General features: G+C 40.5%; 1 long non-coding RNA gene across 2 annotated transcripts; it reads left to right on the top strand.

Annotated features, from left to right (window-relative positions):
- The first annotated feature begins 9,692 nt into the window (after positions 1–9,692).
- Positions 9,693–22,740, top strand: LOC140898744 (uncharacterized). Of its 2 annotated transcripts, XR_012155086.2 has the most exons (4): positions 9,693–10,017; positions 11,694–11,750; positions 14,190–14,315; positions 22,683–22,740. It is a non-coding gene; the product is annotated as an uncharacterized LOC140898744 (long non-coding RNA). The 2 variants fall into 2 exon arrangements; XR_012155085.1 differs by lacking the exon at positions 22,683–22,740 and having other exon boundaries at positions 14,190–15,044.
- The last annotated feature ends 530 nt before the right edge of the window (positions 22,741–23,270 follow it).

Genomic DNA, 23,270 nt, shown 5'->3' with positions numbered 1-23,270 from the left:
GCTGAATGGATGAAAGGATGTCAATCTGTGTATCAGAAGTTGAAATGGAGATGACAATCAAATGTCTTTGGCAGAGGTAAGTTGTTACAGTGCTTAACTACTCTTACAGTTAAGAGTTTTTACTGATGTCTAACCCAGTGGTTCCCAAACTTCAACAACTTGTGAAACCCTTTCATTAAAATGTCAGTGCCCTAAGCAGCCTGATGCTGGTACAAGTTTGCCAGGTTTCAGGGTGGTGATAAAATCCTGAGCTATGCCTCTGTTTCTCAAGCAGTGGGATTGTAAGTTTCAGAGTTACCAGCAGGATAGTGAGTTTGTGTGTGTGTTTTTTGGAGGGGGTGAGAGAACCTGGATTTGTGCAGGAAATGGCCCACCTTGATTATCATGCACATTGAGAGTTGTCACTTTGGATGGGCTATTACCAGCAGGAGAGTGAATTTGTGTGGGGGGGTGGAGGGTGAGAAAACCTGGATTTGTGCTGGAAATGGCCCAACTTGATGATCACTTTAGATAAGCTATTACCAGCAGGACAGTGGGGTGGGAGGAGGTATTGTTTTATGATCTCTGTGTGAATATAAAGTCTGCTGCAGTTTCCACGGTATGCATCCGATGAAGTGAGCTGTAGCTCACGAAAGCTCATGCTCAAATAAATTGGTTAGTCTCTAAGGTGCCACAAGTACTCCTTTTCTTTTTGGGATTGTAAGTGAGAGTCAACGCCAGAGACAGAAGCTTCATTTTCTGTCTTTGCTGTTCTTTTCTTTCCCTTGTTGGTCTTGTTTTGTCTTCTAGGAAATGGGATTGGGCTTTTAACAGCAATATCGACGGCTCCAACCCATCTCAGCTAACTTCTCTCCCCCACCCCTCACCCCCGCCCCCCAAAGGACAGTTATTGCCATCTTTAATGCCATGTTAGAGACTGTCAGACAAAGGGTATTTTTCCCTTCTTAAAAACTCCAGGAAAGGGGGAGCAAGGGATGTTGTTAAAATTAAAACATTACTTGATACTTTACATTTCAAATGCTTTGACTGTTTTTCCTTTTTTGTATGTTTAGTAAAAGGTTAAAAAGGTATTTAATGGTGTGTTTGCCATGTTATTAAGTAGGTTGAAGTTTCTTGACCCTGACCCTTGTTTAAAACTGCTTAATGTTGGACAATGACACAGTCATGTTAACATCTTTTACTCTCTGGGCACATACACTCCATCTAAATTCATACACCAGAACCCTCCAGGATGGGAAGGGGAAGGAGGGTGAGTGGGCACAATGGACACCACTTTCCAGAAGGTTCCAGAAGCTTGTGGCGTAGGCGTCTTGATCCCACAAATGTCAATATGCGGAGGTTCATCTCGAAAAACCTCCAGTTATAGGGAAGCAACCAGCATTTCCTTAGCATGCAGTGTTCTCTAGTAAGTTTTTAAAGATTATTCAACAGACTTATGTTCTCCAGAGATCCAGGGCTCTTGCCGAATATAAAAATTTTCATGCTGTTAAGAAAAATAATTTTGAAAGTTAGGGAAGATGCTATCTTGCCTTTATAAACTGCTAATAACAAATGCCAATTATGCTTTTTTGAAGGCTTGTGAAATTGATATAATTACAAGTTCATTTATAATGCCTTCTATGTAGTTCAATGAGATTGTTTAAATCATTTTTAAATAGAGTTAAAATGGTCCGAAAGCTAGGTTGAAAGTGACTGCAAAAAAGCAATAATTGAAAAGTAGATCAATTAAGATTGTCGTCTTTTTCCAAGGCTGAACTATATAGTTTTACAGTTGCTGAGTTACATAAACCTCTAAAATTGGTTGCTGTAAGCTCTGAATTAAAGGGGTTAAGTGTAGAGGAGGGAGACAAGTCTTTGGACTAAAAATGATATTTAGAGCAAGCATAGTCCTGGCAGGCAGAAGATGAAGTATTTTTCCTGCAATAAGTATGCTGAAGATAATATTTTAATGAAGCTTTTTGGACATTGGCTTTTTATCTCCACTATTTCATTTTATTTAGTCAGAGCTGGTGTTGGAAAGGGGTAAGGCAGATCTGTGATGGGCTGCCATTTTTTTTAAAAGGAAATATTTAAAGAGAGTTGTGTGTGTTAGAAGAAATATGTCAGCCAAGATTGTTGAGAAACTAGTGTTTTGGATGCCTCAATCTTTAGGCGTTTAGTGAGAGGCACCTTTAAAGGGACCTGATTGTGAAAGGGATGGAGGACTCAATGCTTTCTGAAAATGTTTTAATTACAGTAGTGGTGGTTCTAGTGTGCTAACAATGCGAGGATATTTTTGAGCATTCATTAGAGAAGGATGTATGAGAGTACACTGTGAAACCCCATTCATTCAAACAGTCAGGCTGGGGGTGATTTTGATTTCCATAATGTAAGGCCGATTAGCACCACACAAGTGAATTATACATACGCTAAATAAGGAATTCCACAACTGGACACCCTCTTCTGAAAACAATCAACTCCTGAAAGTTTTATTCCATCAACTGCAACATCCCGTTGAGTTCAGCTACCTCAGAGTATGTGTAATGGGAGAGGTAGTCTCCAAAATAGCTATAAGGATTTCAAAGATTAGAACCAGGGCCTTCAAATGGATCTAAAAACAAGTGAAACATGTTGCTAGCATGTTGGCCAAAGGTCTAATAATGTTGGAGTTTGGATGCTACCACCCACATCCTTGATAATTTTGTCCAGGAAAGCCAGAATGGTGGCAGATGTGACAATAGTTGCCAAGGCTATTGGCACTAAATGTCCATTTCTTGAGAGCTTGGCTGCACTACCAAACATGTTGGTTGTCAGGTTGGTTTATAGCAGTCATGAGGAACAGGGATCTTATTCACATACAGCAAGCCATATGTTTGACTCCGAAATTGCCACAAGAGTTATTAGAGTTCAGCAAGGAAGGTGGAAAGATTGTCCTTTTGTTTGATTTTCTTGCTTCTAAGGAGATTTTCTAATTCAGCTAGTCCTTACAGTGAAGTGGGACGAGTTCTTCTCAATGAGTAGTACCTGAATACGTGATTGGAGATAGCTCATTCTCTATTTGGCCAGCATGTCTTTTTGTGTTGCATCACTTATGTGGTGACTTGTCTAGCTGCATCTCATGTCATAAAAATGAATGCTGAATAGAAAATCTGTCCTCGAGTTTAAAATGCTTTGCTGCTTTTTCTTTTTTTAAGTGGTGCTGAGTCGAGTCAAGGCTTAATGCTTACTAAATTTCAGACAAGCCCTTGTACCTTTATCATTACTCTGGCTTCTTTGGTCCTTGCAGAGTATTATCTTTTAAAATAAAAATAAGTAGATCAAGTAAAATATCACCCACAACTTCTGTCTTAGACATAAACCCTTCCCAGCGAATGTGTCTTGGTGGCACATCGTGCCTGACTCTCTGCATAATGCAGATCCATCTGATTTCCATAAATTCCCTTTCTGTGTGAAAGATACTTGCTGTTCTGTTCCATGTCGAGCCTTGCTTCTCTCTTGACCCATGATCATTTGAGGTTTTAAAATAGTGTTTATTCTAAGGTTGGCCTAATAGGAAATGGTCTGATCATTTAAGAAATAGGGTTTGAATGCCTACTGAGGGACTGCTGTCTGGCCAGTAGCCAGAAGGCTGGTAGTTGTAATGCATGGCCTTCAAATTAGGAGGTATAGAGCTGTGGGTGGAAAGGGAGGAAGAGAATGGGTCCTCAGGGCTTTGTTAGATGGCACACATGGCACATGCCACTCACATGGCAAAGTTTTTCTTCAAGGGGAGCTGTGTTGACTACAAAGAACCACAAGGGTTGGTAGCTCCAACTCAGCAGCACTTTCTTTTTTTTTTTTTTTTTTTTTGGAAAGGGGAGAGAAGAGAAAAACAGACAGATAAAATCCCAAACTTGGTGATCAAGTTGGCTTCAGCTGCCTTCCTGCTTTCTGTAATTTTTACTTGAAGTGAGAGAAAACAGTAATGTTTCTCATATGTAGTTTAGACTTTTCACAAGCAATAGTAGCTTGGGTATGTTTCTATTTAACTTATATTTAACCAATGATAATTGGCAGAGCTAAGGGTTCTCTGAGCAATGTACAGCACCATACCTGGGGCATTGAGATCTTTTATTGGTTACCTAAAGTACAATGAAACTGAATCATCTAATAGGTAACATATATCAATTGCATCCATCCTTTCACTATCTAGTTCTCATAAAATTTAATGGTTTGTTCTGGCACAAGAAAAGGGGGGTTCAGTACATAGAATAAAAGGTTTTGATTTTTTTTTGTTTACATGTCTCAATATGTAAAGGAAAATAAATATATGTATAAAAATAATTTAAAATAATATATATAAAATGAAGGGGAGGGATAACTCAGTGGTTTGAGCATTGGCCGCGAAACCCAGGATTGTGAGTTCAGTCCTTGAGGGGGCCATTTGGAGGTCTGGGGCAAAAAAAATTGGGGATTGGCCATGCTTTGAGCAGGGGGTTGGACTAGATGCCGTGCTGAGGTCCCTTCCAGCCCTGAGGTTCTATTCTATGAATGGGGATGCAGCATAGATTTTACTCACTTGCTGTAGACAGCTGTGCAGTGTAAAAATTTATGGGAATTTATATTTCTCCTCCCAACTGGAGTCAAAACCCTTACTACAATTTTATGATAAAATAAGTGACAGGTTGAATGCCAATTTTGTCATAAAATAAAAAAAGAAAAAAGCCCAACTCTTCAATAAAATAGGTTAGCCTGTTTTGTGGCTGCTTTATCGATTTATTCTCTTTAAAAATTTTGTTGCTTAATGTCTTCTTAAAACATTTTTCTTTCCCTGTAACAAAATCTTATTTTTTTTCCCCCTTCAGTGTGTCCAAGGCGAATGAGACGGAGTGTTAGCTCCAGGAAAATGTAACGTTAAACTGCATTTTCACACAGTATTTTTAGTGTTTACTGTGGCTTGTTCACATTTAACAACTGTCCCAAGGGGTAGTTGTGTTCTCCAGGAATAAAAAAATGAGATTTGTTTTTTTTCTACTTACCAAATGATTTGTTTGTAAGTGGAAAATTTCATAGTATTAAATGAAAAAAGTGCTTGACAGCATAATTTCTGTATACGTGCTCCCATTTAGAAATCGATACTATTTGTTTTTTACAGTCTTCATGTACCTGCTCGAAGTATAATGCGTAACCTTAGGTTTAACAAGTAATGTAAATTTTTGTGTCTGGCATCTCAAATGGAATGTGTAACCAAGGTGGGGGCAGTGGGCATTTATGTGTGTGCACTTTGCCATAGTCCCTATCTGTATCGGTGACTAACCCACCATACACGTTGGCACTGTTCGAGAGTAACTCAGGATATTGTTGTTGTCCTTCAGAGTTAAGGTCCATTGACAGAGGTCTCATTGCCAATAATGTACCTGAAGCCTGTCTTTTTTGTCTCGCTGTTTCATGAGTATTAGATTACAAATATTTTGAGGATAAAAACAAAAATGCTAAAAATAGATACATGCATGTTGCAGTGAACTTCAGTTATAAAGAAGGCTTGTTTCTGACTTCTTTACTTATCCCTCATTCGATAAGTGCCCCGATGATGTAAGGGTCTCAGACCTAATAGTCATTAGTTCTACCACTTGCAAAGGGTCAAACCTTGCTTCCACTGAAGTCTAACACAACTTACATTGACTTCAATGGAAGGAGGACTGGATCCAAACCTACATTAAAGCATGGTGGGAGATGAGGGCTTTTTCATGCACTGACCAGTTTTGTCCCAAGTCTTGCTTGTCAGGTAATAGCCATTTGTTTCCTATTGCTCGGAGCAGAACATGAGTCTTTCATCCACCTGTTCTCTACCAAATTCAAGTTCTTCATGCAGTTGGTTATGAAGTCAGTGTCTGTGCTTCTTCACCTAGGATTGTTGTATCCTTCTGTTGTTTTCCACATAGCTTTTAATTTTGCTGTCAGTAGTCTGCAGTCTCAGATCATTATATCTGTTGCAGCTTCAGATCAGTCCTTTTATGCTGTGTGATGAGTCAAATCCCTCAGTTTTGATGAATACGAAGTGGAGGGTCACTTAAATCCATCTCCTGGCTCAGTGTGAACTGCCACATCTTTTGCAGACTCACTTATTTTTAGGCATTGCAGATTTTCTGTTTTCTAAATAATGGATGGAATTATAAAAACAGTAATAAAAGAAGCAAAGGGAGCTTCTAAAAGCTGTTTGCATTCTTGGCTTGCCCATGTTGCCTTTATCATGTGGAAGAAATATTGTCCTAGTTTATCAGCAGGCAGTTGAGTCACACCCTTTTGACCCCAATGATGAATGTCCTTCAGAAACCTTTGAGTCACAGCAATTCTGAAGAAAGGACTGAACTCCGACTTCTCTGCTGAACATACTCATTAGCTGCTTTAGTACGGCCTAGCATGTGGCTCCATAATAACTTGTGTATGTCCCAGAGGTCTTTTCCTTTCAGCATATTAAATATCTTAATGATCCATCAGCCATCTCATGTACAGCCTCTGAAAAAGGCAAAATCTATTGTGGGAGCAGGTCTTCATTATATCTAGAGATATCATTTTGTTGCCTCTGCTGAACAGTTGCTGGGTGTCCTAACTTCCACTTTTAGGTCAGCCTCCATCAAATTAATACTGAATTCATACTGTTATTGACTAGAACTATTGCTCTGTCAAGGAGCTGTCAGCTATTGAGGTCTATTTGCATTCTGTTGACATTGATCATAATTTCCCATCCGTTGTCATGCTCAAACGCTTTGTAGCATAACATATTTTGTTAGATGTCAATTATTCTTGAGATTATAAATCCCAGTTCCCATTGCTGCGACTTTATGTACCCAGGGAATATTGAGCACTGTTCTCTCACAGTTTGTCAATAAGGCAACACAAATTATTACAGTTCAGCATTCATTATGCATTTGGGATGTATGGAGGGGAGAAAGGACACTGCTAATCCTCTTCTGCTTTCTGAATCCCTAAGGCTGGATATTTTGTTGAATTTAGAACATCCCTATTATCACCTATGTAGAAATTCTGTAGCAAAGTCTCTTTAACTCGCTATTGAACTGACTCACAAGGACACATCCCAGTCAAGATGAGTTTGTCTTGCATGTTTCTTCTCCTATCCCACCCCACACAGCAATTACGGACAGAGTATGACCCCATCTACTAAGAAGCAAGGAAGTGAAAGATAAATCAATCAAATTTATTATATAAGGGCAAATCGACCCACTTCCGTTCTAGTTTTCTTTGCCTCCTGACCTGGAAGCATGGGCTGTGAAGGCACACTACTCAAATATCAGTTATTTTCAGCTCATAAGCTAATTTGGCTATAATCTTTTAAGACTTTGTTTGAAATCCTCCTCCAAAATACAGCCCTAAGATGTGAACACTCTCAGGTTTTTTGGTTGAATTATTTTTCTAGTGCGACTTAACTGTTAGCACTTTCTGCATATTTTGTTTTGCCTCCAGCCAGCTCCTTTCATCACCAGAACTGCAGCTGAGTGCAATGTTTGGAACAGTTGGTTGAAAGTGAATATGTGCTTGCCCACTAATTAGATCTTCTAGAAGGCACTCCCTCTTCCTGCAACCAGCTTTCATGGTATTGTGCCTGCACTATTCTATCCGTAAATACAACCACGAAAGAATGCCTGGTAAGGCATATAATATAAAACAACTTATACCTTTGATCTCACCTTAATTTCCCTTACCATGGATAAACACTGGAGATTAAATTTAGGTGAAAAAGTGCTCTGCTGGATTTTGTATATTCTTGAAGCAAGCTTCAATTTAGTCCTGCTGGTTGTAACAAATCCTCATTTACCCTCCAATGATCTTGTAAAGTCCCAAGTACCTCATTTCATGCTTTTGCGTGAAAAAGAATGCCTGTTGACACGCGTGAGTCCTTCACATGTGCAGAGTGACAGGTGCTACAAACACACACAGCTCTGCCAATCCACTTTAACACTGACCTACTACTCTGCTAATCCTGGGCCTCTGACACAGTTTGCTCGGGAAACATGCTGTGGAGAAATGTCATCGGAGAGCTAGACTGATGCTGTCAAATTCATTTTTCTCTTTAGACCTAAGCCACGTTTAAACTACAGTTATCTAGAGAGGAAAGTCAGTCATTTCATGATAATACTTGACTTTTATATAGTGTAACAAACAATAATCAATCTGCACAGCAACCCAGTGAGGTCACTAAAATCCCAGTTGTTGTGACAGGGCAATAGGCAGGCAGGTGTTGACTTACCTACTTACCACATACTGAATGGGCAGACCAGTGATACCTGGTCCTTGCATTTCTAAAGCCAGGCCTGATCCAGTCATCTTTGCAGTCTCTCTTCTTGTAATGCCTCAGAACATATTCCTAAGGGGAAAAAATCCTACATTTCCTTTTATTTCATCACATGGTGACAGGCCAGATTTTGGATTTCATATATATTTTTTTAAAAATCCAAGTTTGTTGTTCACAGCACTGCTGACATTTTCTGCATCTTTGGTGCATGCTGTTATTTTCAGTGATTGCATTGCTGTCCATCAGAGATATAACCCATACCCCTTTAATTTTGCTCATACCAACTGCCCTTGCTATAAGTTAGGTGTTAGACATGGAAATGGGGCCAAGCATAGGAACCTCCTCAAGAAATAAAACATTGTCATGGTGTCCCACTACAAGAAAGGTGTCTGATGAAATGGCCATCCCCATTGGCTGCTGATTTGTGATAAAGGCTTAACAAGGTAACATTTTTTCCTCTTCAGGATGTAGTGTGACAGGCTGAAAAAAGATGGGGCCTTTCTGTTTTGAGCAGAGCAGATGAAGTAATTTATGATTTCATCCAAAAAGCTGTAGTAATGATAATCCTTTTTTAATCAAGTGCTCATTGCCCACAGAACTTTGAGTGCCCGACCATAAACATAACAAAACCCAGTAATTCTCAAACAGCGTTCTGACCCCAGTAAGTCTGATGACATGTATAAAGTACACATGCACACACACTCGCTACAGTCCTGCAGCCCACCTCCAGTAAATACCTCCCCCCTCAGGAGAAGATAAAAGGCAAATAGTCACTTAACTTCACCTGGAAACCAATCTCACATGAGCTCTGACAGAGTGAGAGGATAAGTACTCCAGAGCTGCAAGCCCTCTGTGGAGGAGCCTCCTGTCCCCTCAGATTCATAGAATGGGATGCTCAGCAGTGACAATGCCATCTGGCAGTGCAGTGGTGGGAGCTGAGAGGTTCCTCAGGTGCACCACTCTTGTATGTCTTACGACATTATGTACACAAAGTAAAACCGGTCGGCATACTTGCTAAACTAGAGGCAGCCAGTTCAGTCGATTTGTAGCAGGAGTGTCAGGCTCACACCCACAAGAGACAGATTTCCAACTCTTCTGTGGTGAGGATGATATCCTTATGATCATCATCAGAGTGGGCTCTCTTCTCTCCACTTGCAATTGCACACACCACTTCCCCATCTGTTGGGATGGTACAACATCCCTGTAATAATTGCAGCAGTTACTCAAATGGAAAAGTAACGTTAGGAAAGTATTTTCATCTGTCTTTTAAAATGCTTCAGCAGCTTAAAACAAAGAGGAAGGTCAACCCCATATGACTAGGCAGCCTTCTGAGTCCCATGGTTTGGGACCCTCAGATTTAACACTTTGAGAAGTCCTGACTAGCTGCAGCCTGCAAGTGGTTTTGAAAAGTACCCATCAGGAGGGATTTTCAAAAACACCTAAGGGAATTAGAGCATCTTTTATAAAGGCATCCACTCTTGATTTAAAGACTCCAAGTAGGGTCTCTTTAAAGACTACCATAGATTTCACATACACCATAAAGGCTTCTGTGGGACTTAGGTCTCCATGTTCATTTTGTGATCAAATCTGACTCCCAGGTTGAAAATTTTACTTTTTTAGTTCCAGGTATTTTCCTCCAGCCCACAAAGGAAGAAATATGGCCATCTGAATCTCTACCCCATTACCTTCATATCCACTCTGCAAATGCTGTCAGCAGGAAAAGAATTGGAATTGCCTATGATACCCTGGTAAGGTTATGGGAACTTTGCCTGACTTTTTGGTAGAGGAAAGGTATTTTTCTACTTGGGGAACTATTTAATTGCAAAGATGAATGTCACATGCGTGATCCCCCACAACATGTGACAAAAGTTGCCTGAACCAATGTTGCTGAGAGAGCCTGATATGCTGCTGATGTAACATTTCCAGAGCTAACTTCTCCAGATACGTTTAGGAATAGGATATGACAGCATGTGGTCTGGGAGGTATCTGTAGTTAGACATGAGTGATGTCTGAAATGTATGTGATGCTCTTAAAATGCTCCCCGTGCTTTCATATCACATCGCCAGCAGGCTCATGCATTGTAGTCTCTTTATACGTACCTGAATATGCCTGTGCTCCGCTGCATCTCCCACTTTCACTATCTGCATGAATATGAACTGGATGACTTTTTAAAATAGAAAATGATAGAAATTGACAGCTACAACCTCACGTTGTGCAAAGAAAATAACACTGGACACACATCTGTTAATCACATTACATTCCCACTGTTTGCAATCTCCCTTCAAAACCAGCATTGGCTAATAATGACTGACAGCATCACAACTAGCAAAAATTAAAACCATTATTCACAGAGATGTGACTTCCTTCCTTTTTCAAAGCTTTCTATATTAAGGTAGCACAGATAATGTGACAAGGAGGACATTGAATGATCTATTATCTGCTGGATCCCAGAGTACTGTAAAAATGAGAGCAGTGCTGGCAAACCGGATGAAATTTGTCCAACTTTATTTAACTGAGTAGCATTCACTTAGCTCTGAGAGCCTATTGATAACCCTTGCACAATGAAAGCATTGGTAGAGTAATTTGAGTTGAGCAATTAACACACTCACACTACTAGGCACTGAATGAAAATGTGTTTATGCTTTTAAGGTCATTACGAACTTGCAGGTTTAATAGACCACAACCTGTGACCAGCAGGAGGACCTAAGGGAGTAACTTGAGGATTTTCTTCCCTAGATAATGGCAAGACTTGGGCTGGGCATGACTGCACCACCTGCTTTAGAGAGGTGATAAAACTGGGTTCCTGCCTTATTAGAAAAGAGAGGGGGCTTAGTGAGGACTCTGATGCTTCATCCCCCTTGGTCCAGGCATGATGCAGAAGACTTCTGCTCAATAGGATTTTTGGAGATGGTTAAGGATGTGCTTCCCAGAATGATGAAAGAGTGGAAAAGAGCTTTTTTTCTTTTTCTTTTTTTCTTTTTTTTTTTTGGAGAGGGCAGGCTGCTAGTGTTCTTTTTGGAACAATTATTTTTATGTTGATGGGGTTTTGTTGTAGTATTAATGTCAGGGCACCTAGAGCTTTGTGTAGAAGTCTTATTATTTAAATCAAAATAAATAGGTCTTCTTTGCCTTGCCTTTCTATCTGTAGACACCACAATAAAGGGATAAGTGGGAGAGAGATTAAAACAAAACGATCAAGATTGGGATAGGTGAAATGAGCCCTGTTCCATGGAGTGGTAGGTAGTGATGAGGAAGTATATGCTTAGTCCCCGCAACTGTTAGGTTTTAAAGAGAACCATCCATCTTGCTCAGTACAGAACGCTGAAATTCACATGCTCAGAGCACAGTGGGCTGTGTAGGAACTCTGAAATGTAGTTGAAAAATAAATTTGTGTCTTATTCATTACTCAGTGTATTTTTTGCAGACAATGCCGAGGAGTGTGAATTCAGCAGTCCTGTTCAAGACGCGTACAATGGCAGGGGTGAGCCATCTTTCACACAAACAAATTCCAGATACGAAGTGTTTCAAAGGAAACAATTTCCTTTGCCTTTTTGCTGTAAGAATATGATGATGCAGTACATGCTACCATTCAGCCTTTAACAATGGCCCTGTTGTGGCCAATTTCCCTGTCTGAACGAGGAAAGGGAGGATAGAATATTCTCAGCAAATGGAGCAAAGCATCGAGCCTGTGGAAATCTAGATACGAATGAGTTCAGTAAACTGCATGTGGCAGTTTGTTCAGGTTCAGCCAAACAGCTTAACATCCTGCAATTGACCACCCTCTAGGAGGCCAGAGAATGGACTTGGGGAATAATTCCTCCCATCATGTACCACAACAAAAGGTCAGAGGTTTATTCCATTCTACGCAACAAAGAAACAATGGTAACCCCAATGTCAATATCTAAAGCTACAAAATGGAATCTGAAATAATAGTTCTGTCTGGCTATTTGGCCCAGTCATAGAGCATTCTGGGTAATTCAAGGGGAAGAACGCTTTTTTAAGGGCTCCCAGTTTGGATGAACTTTCAATAAACTATACAACATTAACAAGTTTCTGACAGGAAAGATCTAGACAGCTGCAATCCAGTCGCTGAGCACAGCAAATCAGTGATTCCAATGTTTACACTAGCACATTAGACTTTTAAGTTTATAGCAGTGTGTCTTGAACTCAAAGACCAAACTGACCATCACCAGACTCTGGGGATAGTTTAAAATGCAAACTTTCCAGATGTCTCCTCATATAAATGTTGGGGTTTTCAAGATCAATATCTGTATTTTTCAGTGCTGGCCTTCCATTAATAAACTATACAAGCCTTACGTTACAATAGATGCTCCAGTGAAGTTAGATTTAACTGCTACTTCCTTCACGGTCATAGCAGAGCCAGTGATCCAATTCAGGCATCATCACTGATACAAAGCAGCTTCTCAGCAGTAAGTGAACTGTTACCTTAATGAACAGCTTTCCAGTACTTTTCTATCCATATCATATATCCTGAGTTTAACTGAAATTTCAGCCTTTTTATTGTAAAAAGCTTTCACTTCCATCTCCCTTAGCCTAGACAGAAATTGGGCGTACAAGTGGTTTGCAGAACCTTTTATACAGTTTGTGATATCTTCAGTAGAATGGATTGCTTGTAAAATTCTATCTCAGTCCCTAGGATGTGACAGAGAACTGCATTTTTGTTGTGTGTTCATACAGTGTCTAGCACTGTGGGTTCTGGATGACTGCAACTCCTAGGTGGTACTGCAATACAAATAAAAATGCTAACTAAATCCATGTACGCTTTTCCCCATCCTCTTAACTGGTACGATAGAGGGCTGGCGGATTTTAGCATGTTGCTACAAATGTACAACTACATATACAAGAGAAGTATAGGGTATCTAAATTCTGCATCAAAGTTTGTACAAATGCTCTGTGGTTAATTATACAGATATGAACACTGATGGCTGTTTGGTAGCATGCAGCTGTAAATAGCTCTTGTGTCTAGTTACATATGTACTTATTAAGCACCACTTATTAAGCAGTGCTTTGCGCAGAGAACAGGGATGCTACTCATTTTGCTTAATGTTTGCCAAGCAAAATAAGTTCTAGGTGGTGGCCAGGCCATTCAGAGAGTTACAAAGGAGTTAAGAAAGAGATATCTCCCGTATCATTGCCCCTATGGCTGGGCATATTGCAAGATGTTATCACCTTTGGCTAGCTGGGTACCTGTAAATGGCAAAGTCTGGGTGTCAGATTGGATGGGCTTGTTTAATGGTCAGATCAGGTATGGTAAATCCTATGTGTCCCTCCGGCATTAAGCCCTCACACCCCTAATATAATAAAGTAATTATGTGACCCTTTTCAGAGAATGACTCTGACAACCAAAAGGTTTGATTATTCTGAAAACAGCCAGGAAGCTATTTTAAAAAAGAAGAAAAGTGGGGCTGTTTGCGGGGAGGTGGGGAGGGAGGGAAACTTTAAAACACACAAGAACCTGATTCGAATGCATAACTGTATCAACAGCCACCCAAACAATTGTTTTATAAATAAAATGAAGTGTTTCATTGCAGTGTAAAAATGGTTCTTTCAAAAGAGGCAGTGGACTGTAAATGGAGAACAAGTTAGTCTCTGAATAACAAATCAAATTAATTTTTTATTCTGCCAACTGCTGTCATGAAATAACCAGAAAAAAAAGCTGTAACCAGTGTGTTTGTGAAGAAAGACTGTAAATCACTGAATCTAACTTTTTAAAATTGAAATGTCTGGAGGAAGAGCTGTTGCAGTGTCTTGAAATGCCCATGAAAATTCAAAAGGGAGAAAAGGAATACATTAAATTGTCTAATTTGTAACGTAACACCAGCCTGCCCTTTCCACTCTCTGTATCAACAGAAATGTTAACAGAATAATTCTTCATCGTAAAATGTTTTTGTGTGACTAGATCTACTGGAGTGCTGTGGAGACTCTAAAACAGAGACACGGGTTGGCTCTAGCAAAAAAGAATCATCCCCTTGTGACAACACCAGAGTGAACACTTTTTGGGGAGACTGACTGTAAACAAACAAAGGTAAAATCACCTTAGTAGCATTGTCATCATCGCAAACAATCCCAAAGGGATGTAGATCAAGCACCACCCAGACTGATCTGCAGCGAGGTCTTTAAAGTGGTGAAGCTGGATATTCAGTTTATGTCCATCACGAGTGACAGTCTTATGCCACCAAAGCTTTTGCCACGTGATTGCTGGACTTGTAGCGGCATTCCTTGGTAAACATGCTCCATAATACATTGGTCTTCCATCTGAATAATATGTCTGTACCAAGAAAGCTGCCTCAACTACACCAGGCCTGATGGAGGCAGTTAGTGGTTCACCTATAAATATCCTCATTACTGAACTTGTCCTGCCACTTAATGTGGAGCAGCTAATGGAGATGACAAGAATTGAAATGTCAATCCTCTGCTCTTCAGCCTTCCTCGGTATACGCATTTCTCTTCCGTACCATGAAGATGGTGTAACTGTGGTTCCACAGCTTTTGTAGTAAGTGTGATGTCCCAACATCTACATAGAGACACTGAAGAGCCCGTAACATGGCAGAGGCTGTTGCTTTATGAGCATCCACTCTTTTGAGCACCCTTCCAGTCCTGCCTGTGATGTTCCCAAGTATTTGACAGTTGCCAACTGCTCCATCTTCTATCTGGACAGATAGATACTGAGGCAGTTGTAATTTAAAGTTTGGAGGCAGCTTGATGGTAACGGCCAGCAACTCATTACAAGATCTCATTACAAGATCGAGCTCTTAGACTGCTACTGGGTTGTGCAATATCTAAATCTAAATAAATAAAATGCACTGAAAAACAGAGGGAGATTCCTGAGATGTTTTGGTACTTCCATGTCATCGCCTGTAAAATCCATTATGTTTTTCAATATATGGGATTTTAAAAATATTTTTAATATATGGGCACCTCTGAACCAGGCAGAGCATGGGCTTGAACTGGGTGTCTCACATCCCAGGTAAGTGCCCTCAGCACTGTGGGAGGAGGTGGGGTGTGTGTGCGGGTGAGAGAGAGTTTTTTTCCCCTTTTTGGTTCCACATCAGAATGAAATATTTCAAAACCTCAATTTTTTTCACAAAATGCACTTGTTTTCTGGCTGAAGGCAACCTGAGTGACCTGCTATGCCAGAGCAGGGTCGTCTGATCCCATCACATTACCAATAAAGACCCTTGGATCATTCAGTGAAACATGTTCATTCAACCACCATGTTCTGCTTCTCATCTTCTTCACAAGGTTTTCTCCCCCTGTCCCGTCTTTCCTTTTTCTCTCTCATCTGCTACCTCCTCTTCCTTTATTATCCCATGCATTCCTTCCCTTAGACGAGCAGGTGCCATCAGCACTCTCCCTTATGCTTTGCCTACAATCACTTGCAAATTGGACACATGTTCGAATGCTGCCTTAAAACCTAAATCGCAACTGGTTCTTCTACGCTGAAATAGTTGGGCATTAGGAACGTATTTATTTTTACTAGTAGCTCAATGCTTTTGCAGGCACTACTGCATTTCTAGAAATAAAAAGTGAAGATGAATAAAAATATTAATTCCCTTTCCGCCTCTTCAAAAAAAAAAAAAAATCACACACGCTGAATGTACTACTGCGAAAAGGCAGGCCACCGGAACATAAATACCATATTTTGGTAGTCTCTAAGGCCCCCACCCTTTACAAATGGTAGAACCCCTGCTGTTTCCCTTGGTGTCGACAAGGCCAGTAATCAATTTAAAAAAATAATTTAATAATTATTCAGTGAGACTGTGCAACTTAGAGCTGTCTTGGGTATTTTTAGCCAATTACATGGGATTTTGAAGTAGAAGTAGGACAGATTGCTCAACAGCCAGCAAACAAGAGAATGCTCTGACTCATGCCCAGTTGGTAATTCCTCTTGATTGAAAGGATTTAAATAATGAATAACTGACCAGCGTGTGTGCGTATATCAGATGCTGCTTTGAGCTGTGCGCGTGTGTGAAGGGAAAGAATAAAAGACATCCCACTCTTTGAATGTTTTTGGAAAAAAGTAGGTTTAAGTAATTACAGTTACATTGTTAATAAGATAATGCTAGTAGTTGCAAGAGAGATCAGACCCCCCCCCCCATGATGCTCTGTGCTGTACAGAGTTAGATAGCCCTTGCAACAAACAGCTTACAATCTAGACAGACAAGACAAAGGAGAATGGAGATATTATCCCCCAGTTTGCAGATTGGGGCTGAGACACGGAGATTGCTGTGCTGGAGATCACATGAAATCTGTGCCACACCTGGAATTTGAACCCAGATCTGAGTCCCATCCAATGCCTGAACCACAAGACCATTCCTTCTGAGCTACAGAAGATGGGCTAAACTTTCTGCCAATATATAAATGGGTGGAACTGCATCAAAGTCAGCAGATCTACACCTGTTTACACCAGCTGAAAATTTGGTCTACTAGTTTTCTCAGAATTGCTCAGATGCACTATCATGTGGTGGTATTTTTAGATACTTCGCCAATAGGTGGCTTAAAAATACTGATAAAGGTTGCTACTGATAATGTAAAATAAAATTCTTACCAAAAACATGACAACAGACTTATTTGGGGGGCGGGAGATGATCTTTTACACAGGAATACTGGTTGTAAGAGGAAGTGCGTGTAGTACATATTTTCTAGTTCATCTGCAAGGAAGAAACTGATGAGACTTCTTAAAGCCATTGACAGCGGGGGCCTGAGTTGCTTCACCCTCCACTCACAGCCTCCTGAGCAGAGTTCCACCAATGCGCTCCAGCTGATTCAGAGCCAGGCCTGTCCCTGAGCAGCATCAGGATAAATTGTGTGGTAACGAGAGAGACACCACCAACTCATTAATGAAAATGATCTAATTTAACACCCCAAAGAAGAGATTCTCCAAGTTCTGTGGGGAGTGCACCGTGCAGTCAATGACTCCATGCAGTCAATGAATGTATATCTGTACCTGGACCTAGCAAGAATATAGGTTCTGAGCCTGCGAAGACACGTCTCATCTGAGCCGCTCTCCTTCATGTGAGCAATCCCACTGTCCTCAAGAGCCATGCTGGCTTGACTCCGGTTGCAGGATTGGGCTCATACGCTGGAAGTCTCTCTTTGCAAGTCATTAAAATATCTGCACAAATGTGTCCAGGGAGTAGGTGGATCTCTCCAAGAGATCCATTTGTAATTTTGAATGGAGAATTCTGTGGGCAGTTTCAATTATGCCAGGGCACATTTAGACAAATTTAAAGGTCAACTAGATAGTTATTAATATTACACACAGGTATAAATGGAGGCAATAGCTTTGCATCACTCATTTTGAGGTGTCAGGAAACCTTCCGTGTGGTAGGACTCTTTAAAAGGTCCAATGGCAATACCCCCAATAAAAGCAAATGCTTACAGGGCACCAGCTGTTTCTTGTTTTGAGGGATGTGGATCCTACAGAAAAACAAGGCTTTCCTGTGGACCCAAAATACTTCCTGGATGTCTCCAAGAAGTTCTGAAAGGACGACACACACACACACACACAAGATCCTGTAGTGACATAAATTACACTATCCACAGTCTTTACAGCAACCGGGCTCTTTTCAAACAGCAGTCACTTTCAGATGCTAAGGAGCATAAGGTGTTATATTTTTAAGGATTGTGATAATGGTGTAAAGGATTATGAAAACAGTCGAAGACCCACAAATATTGGCTTCCATAAATCTTATCTGCACTCTCAACTATTAACACCCTTAGTTTATATAGTGTTCTCCCTGCCTCTTGCTTCTCCCCTTGGGCCTCAATTTTTTCCCTTTCTCTGTTTTAGTTCCCCATAGCTCCCTTCTCTCTTTCTTCCGCATTACTCAGAGTTCCTTTTGGCTTCCCAGTTTGTTGAGACCCTAGTCCCCCAACCATTTGCTGTTTCCCTTCTACTGTCCCAGTGCCCCAGGTTAGCCCACGAGCCCACAGTGGTTCCTACAGGATGATGATCAGCCTGGTATGCTGTTTGGGTGGGACGGATGTAAAAAAACAAACAGTTGCTTGGAACAGAGCTGGACCACAAGAGCTTCTTGTTCACCATGGGCCTGGATCCTGTGAGCTGCGAAGTGCCCTTAATCACCACAGTAGTCGGACCTTGGCAGAATTCCAGTCAATGCTCACGTGGCAAGGCCCTGTGGGACTAGATTAGCACAGTGCTAATTTCCATGAGCCGTCCCATTGGTGTCAATGAGCTGCTACTACACCCAAGAGTTTGCAGGAATAGTGTTTTATCGCTTTAGCAGACTGATGCCACTGAAAAGGCTTCAAAAGAAGCCCCATCCCCACTGAAAACTTTGTGTTTAGAAGAATCTAACAGAAACTCTTTACCAATATTAGCACATGACTTAACTTGCTGTAGGTACAGGGCAGGCTTAGCACTGTCCCAGGTCCTCAATTAGCTCTGCCACTGCATTTCTATCTTGACAACATTTTGGGGGCTCCTCACGCTTCCTTGCCAAAAAGATCTCTACCGTGCCGTACAATCATTCTTCTGCTGCTACCATCTTGGGTCTCTGGAGAAAACACGAACAACAGCATTGCCCTGTGTAGTTATTGCTAATGAGCAGGCTCATGCCACCCCAAAAAATGACGAGTTAAGAACCAAACACATCCAGTGCAAAATTTGCTGCTGGCCGAAGAAAAGCAGAGTACCAACGGAATCAATCCGAGCTGTGTGTTTCTGAGCAGACAGTAGAAAAAAGAGCAAGACTATGTACAAAGTAACAGCTTATTTTAAATTTTCTTCACAAGTGCCAAATGATTGGCAGTTCTACCCCTGGGCATGAGCAGGAAGATTATTCTGTTTATACCAGGTTAATTTACAAAAACTACTATTCACGTTTTTAGCACAGAATGCCAGTGAATGAAACAGTGGGAGCGTTTATCCCTTTATGGTATGATAATGATTCCTGTAACTTATGAATGATTATTAAGTTTCTTATTTTATTGTAATAATTTCCCCGAAGCAAGTACTCAAAACAATGCGTGTATTTTAAAGTAAAGTAATGAAAGAAAATTCATACAGAGAAGTTCTCATTATTTCTTTGTAATAATTGCAAACATCATTATTCAGAAGATGAATAGCCAGGATTACAAAATCATTCCCTTTCAAAACTATTCATCAATAAGAAGAGGTTGTTAAACTAAGGAATTATTGCAGATGTTCAGCTGTAATTCTTCCTATTTGAAAAGAAAACTTAAAACCCCCAAAATGAATGTGTCTTAGAAATGGATACAGGTCTCAAACACTGAAGTTTCATTTTAGGCCATGTATTAAATCTTCTTGGCTCACATCAGCCACCATCTTCCCTTAAGCTGTATGAATCATCTTATCTAGCTACCTCCAAGATGCTCTGATCAACCCATCAATCAGATAACTCTTCAATCCTCAAGATGCTAGAAAGGAAACAAATCCACAATGCATAAGGAACTTGCAAGACACTCTTTAAATATACTGTTACTGGCAGTTTCTCCTCTTAAACAAGGTCAGATTGCTGCCTCAGCCCTACGAAGACACTGAGATGCGAGATGAAAAATACGCGGTAGTGCCAGATAATATATTTTTACTTTTATTAGAACTTGACCCAGTGCAGAAGTGACTTTAATGCATTTGTGTCACTGAAAAGGAAGCAACTTCCAGGCTTAAAAAAGAGAGGCAACTTTAAAGATACAAGAGCTACAAAAGAGCTTCGACATGAAACCAGATCCCGTTCCAGCATTCTGTATTGTATTCGAATCCTGTTTCTACATGAACGTCTGTAAATTCTCGGACATTAATTTAATGCCATGTGCGTTACCTTGTGCTCATATAGCATGGTGACAGATGTGGTATAAAAACATTAGTATTTATATTACAGAGCTGCCTGCAGCGCTAGACTATTGGGACCCCAATGTGCTTGGCCCACTACAGATACCTAGAAAGATGATCTCGGCCCCAGTGAGCTTGCAGTCTCAACAGAAAAGAGTGGGAGAAGTGTTAGCTCTATTTTACTCGTGGGCAACTGAAGCCTAGAGTGCCAGTGTTCTATAAAAGATCACACCGGGTCCTAAACTAGTGCCTTAACCAGAAAACCACCTTCTTCACTTTATTAGATAGTTAAAATATTTTTAAAGAGTGGACTGTACTGCTGGAATTGCGTCTTGATATGTGCTTATGGTGGATAATGCTTCAACCTATAACTGCAGAAGTGTGCAACCTAAGAGCACTTTAACAGGAGATTAACATCATTAATGCATTGCCATTAATTATCAAAGCCACACAGTAACATTCAATCTGAGTTGACAGACTGAGCTTAATTCAACTCAGAGGTGCCCTAGCCAGCCAGCTACAGAGACAGTCAGTCTCTCTCTCAATTGCATGTTGGATTTTTGTTGCTGCTTAAAAAGTGAGTTGAATTAAGCTCAGTCTGTCAACAATCTGAGTTGAATTAAGCAACTGGGGGTGGGGGAAGAGAGCAAATCAACACAATCAAAACCAATATGTCAAAGAAGAAGAGGAAGGGCCTTTCACAATGGCTAATGGACTGCCCTTTAGAAATGGATGTTTGCCTCTGGGGAAAAACTTCTAAGCCAGCCAAGCCTGAAGTGCCTGAAGATCACACTGTCAATAAGGCTGGATAAGTTCACGTTGCCTTCAAGTCAAAGAAAGTTTGTGGAGGTTCGTTGCTTATTTATTGCCATGTTTCCTTTTGCTTTGAAAAAAGAAACAGGAAATTCCTCCAAGATAAAAGACATGCTCCCTCTCACCCAGAAGAAAAAGCCTGAGGATTTCTATGAATTCATCATTACAAATTGCTGGCAAAGTTAATTGAAGTGCTGGATGGAGCTGAGGAATATTTTTTGCCTTAGATATATTCTTTGTCTAAGTACACTCTCTGGTTTAATGATATTTAATGTATCCATGTACAGAATAAGAATGGATTGCTTCTGGGAAGTAAAAATAGCATCTGAATTGCTTAAAATCTATGCATTATTTGATGCTGGTTTGAGGATTATAGTGCTTTACCGGTGCAAAAGAGAAAGGAAACTTCCCACTTTATTTTTAGGAGCAGCCTCTAATGGAAACAGCTGAGTTATCTGCTTCTCTGTCTGTACTTTACTTGGCCATGTGTTGGAAGAAGAGGCCCTGCTACATCTTTTTGCATGCCTTTTATCAAACAGTGCTTCCATTCCCAGGTGCCGATGACCTATGCTGAGCCAGCACCAGCAGGTCTTGTTGTCTTTTCAGAGTTTCTGTTGCTTGTTCATATTTGGATTATCTCTTCACAAGTATATGGTAAATGTATTAAACATACCCTGTGGGACCCTTTTTTTGTGGCCTGGCTCTTGCAGCAGTGAAAGAAGAAATGATCCATGTTAAGAACAAACAGAAGATAAAAGCAGTCAACATGCTTTACTGCACAGAAATTACAATAGCATGGCAGGTGTCATTCATTTGGGGCATGTGGGCTGAGTCAATGGAAATAAGCTGCTCAAGTGAAATCTACTCCATTATTTTTAATAAAAGCAGCTGAGGGCATAAACAAAAACAGGCCAATAACTTCAAGAAGATCAGCAAAAAGCCCTCTGATTTGACTGCTAGGTAGCTTCTTGTTTTAGTCACAACAGACCTGAATGTCTAGTAGCGTTACCTACAAGTTATGGTAGTAGGGGTGAGAGTACACCCCCATCTGTCAGTAGGAGAAGAATGATGGGGTTACTGTTAAAGCAGCGAGCAAGGACTATGGAAACCTTGGTTCAATTCCTGGCCCTGCTAAAGACTTCCTGTGTGACCTTGAACAAGTCATTTAATCTCTCTGTGGCAGTTCCCTAGTGGTAAACATTTTTCTCTCTCCTGTGCCTGTTTAGATTGCAAGCTCTTTAGGGTAAGGATATGCTCTTACTATCATAGAATATCAGGGTTGGAAGGGACCTCAGGAGGTCATCTAGTCCAACCCCCTGCTCAAAGCAGGACCAATCCCCAATTTTTGCCCCAGATCCCTAAATGGCCTCCTCAAGGATTGAACTCACAACCCTGGGTTTAGCAGGCCAATGCTCAAACCACTGTGTGTCCAGTAAAAAGAATTTTACTGCTGTTACCAGCAGGAGAGTGAGTTTGTGTATGTGGGGGGTGGGGGGGTGAGAAGACCTGGATTTGTGCTGGAAATGGGCCCAACTTGATTATCATACACATTGTAAGGAGAGTGATCACTTTAGATAAGCTATTACCAGCAGGAGAGTGGGGTGGGAGGAGTATTTTTTCATGCTTTGTGTGTATATAATATCTTCTAAACTTTCCATAGTATGCATCCGATGAAGTGAGCTGTAGCTCACAAAAGCTTATGCTCAAATAAATTGGTTAGTCTCTAAGGTGCCACAAGTCCTCCTTTTCTTTTTGTGAATACAGACTAACACGGCTGTTACTCTGTGTGTCCAGTGCCTACCACAATCGGGTGTGAACAGCCATTGGATCTCTTGGCACTACTTCAATACAAATAAGTGGGATCAGATCCAATGGATATAATCATCACAATCCAATGTAACATTTGTGAATGAAGACCAAAGTTTCATGATTTAGTAAGAAAATATATAAAGATAAGTGCTTTTATCAATTGTAAATATAATGAATTTAAAGAGCAAACCCTTGATTAGGTTGTGTTTTAATATTGCGTTAAGTCTCAATGTGCTACATTTTAAAAAAAATCATTCTGAACAGCCATCTTCATTGTCCAGAAAGAAAGCATTATGGGCATGTATATGTACAGGTGATGTCTTTAACATCTCCTGCCATCAACTTCACAGCCCTGGCTGACAACTCACTCACTTAAATCCATAGTTCAAACAATCTATGCTAATTATTCCAGCTCCATGTAAGACTTCACCGTTCACTTCATTAGCAATGAAAGAATGGCAAATCCCACATGGGTCATTGAGCTTAGCGTCCTGATGGAAAAGAGGAGGAGAGAGAGATTTTGAATGTGGAAAGTGACAGGGC

The sequence above is a fragment of the Lepidochelys kempii genome, chromosome 15 (genome assembly GCF_965140285.1).
Source record: "Lepidochelys kempii isolate rLepKem1 chromosome 15, rLepKem1.hap1, whole genome shotgun sequence".
Classification (NCBI taxonomy): Eukaryota; Metazoa; Chordata; order Testudines; family Cheloniidae; genus Lepidochelys; species Lepidochelys kempii.
This window is presented reverse-complemented; position numbering and strand designations above follow the sequence as displayed.